Source organism: Neophocaena asiaeorientalis, unplaced genomic scaffold (genome assembly GCF_003031525.2).
Source record: "Neophocaena asiaeorientalis asiaeorientalis breed wild unplaced genomic scaffold, Neophocaena_asiaeorientalis_V1.1 scaffold78, whole genome shotgun sequence".
NCBI lineage: Eukaryota > Metazoa > Chordata > Mammalia > Artiodactyla > Phocoenidae > Neophocaena > Neophocaena asiaeorientalis.
The window spans coordinates 18876817-18878333 of NW_020175018.1; the positions used below are offsets into that span (position 1 = coordinate 18876817).

At 66.4% G+C, this 1517-nt stretch overlaps 1 protein-coding gene across 1 annotated transcript in view; it reads right to left on the reverse strand.

Annotated features, from left to right (window-relative positions):
• The window catches only part of NACC2 (NACC family member 2), a 29769-nt gene that overhangs the window by 7204 nt on the left and 21048 nt on the right, over positions 1-1517 (reverse strand).

Below are 1517 nucleotides of genomic sequence, written 5' to 3' on the forward strand. Positions count from 1 at the left end.
AGGCCCCCATGGTGGGCAGGACCCCACCTCACCAGGCTCGGCGCCCCAAGACCCTACAAGCAGGCCCCCACTTCCTGCCCTGCGCCTTCCCCCCGTCCCCTCCTCATTTTCCTGCCTGGCGCCAGCAACCCAGGCACCATCACATGCCCGGCCCCCACTGCACGGTCGGCTGGAGGCCTGTACCCGGCCGGGCTCTACCGCACGCCGGCCTCCCCGTTCAGGCTCACACACGGCCACCCGTCCAGCACTCCTCACCCTGCGGCCCGCACTCACTGGCCAGACACAGGGCAGGGGCACGGCCTCCCTCCTCTGTGTCCCCAGCACATGGCAATCCTGGGTCACTCCTGGGAGGGCCACCTGCTCCCGGCAGCTGTCGTCGTTGAGAAATCACAGCTGCTCCAGGGCGGGCCCACGCCACACACCTGGCTGAGCAGCAAGGCCTGCAGGTGAAGGCCCCAGGGCCCGTCCCCCGGGCACCCACCCGTCACGCGGGCACCCAGGCAGGGTCTGCAGGCTGGAGAGGCTCCGGGCTGCTCTGATGGCCACCCGGGGCTGGGTTTTCCTTGCTGAGGACGGCGGGAGCGCGGCTCGTAAAACCTCCCAGGGCTCAGACACCCAGAGGGCAAGGCTGTGCTGGAAGCTCTCCTCCAGCAGCCTCAGGGCAGGGGCTGATTGGCAGAGCCTGTTGCGGAGGTCCCGAGGCCACTCCAAGATGGTCAGAGGCAGCCCCTTGGGCTGGCCAGTGTCCCATCCCCTCTGCACTGTGACACCCCTTTGGGGTCACAGGGAAATTCAGCAGAGGCACCTAAGTCTGGGGGAGGCCAGGTGGGGCTGGGAGAAGGACCTGGAAGCCCTTCAGGAGTGGGAGGCTGGCAAGGAAGGGTGCCCAAGCCCCAGACCTGGCACAGCGTGAGCACGGATTAGCCCCTAGTTATCTCTGCACCAAGCTCTTGTGGGGGAAAGGTCAGGGCTGCCCAGTCCCTGAAGGGCCAGCACCCCCCAAGCCACAGGGCGAGTCCCGCGGGAGAAGGCAGGATGGTCAGTTCCAGCCCCGAGGATGGGTTGAGGACCCACCTGTTGCTCGAGCCCACCCGGCCTGGGTCTGGAATCACCCGCTCCGGAATCAGCCCCAGTCCCCACCAGGGGACCCCCAGGCCACCCCTCCCCCTGTCCCCTCAGGGCTCAGCCGTTCCTAGGGAGGCACCTGTCAGTACCCACAGGGTGAGGGTGGCACGCGGTGCCTTCGGCCTGGCGGCGGCCAGATCCAGTTCAAAGGGGGGAGTTTTCCTGAATCAGCCCAGCCCTGGGCGAGGCTGCAGCACAGCTCAGGGCAGAAGTCCGAAGGGTGGCCGCTCGGGGGGTTCGGGCAGCATTTCCCACCTGGCATGTTTGGGGAACGCTGGCAGTGGGTGGGGGCAGATCAGCAGAGAGCCGCCAGCATCTTGCAAACCCGGAATTACCCAGGGGCTCAGGGAGCACAGGAAAAACAACCCGGATGATATTTTAAAACATAATTA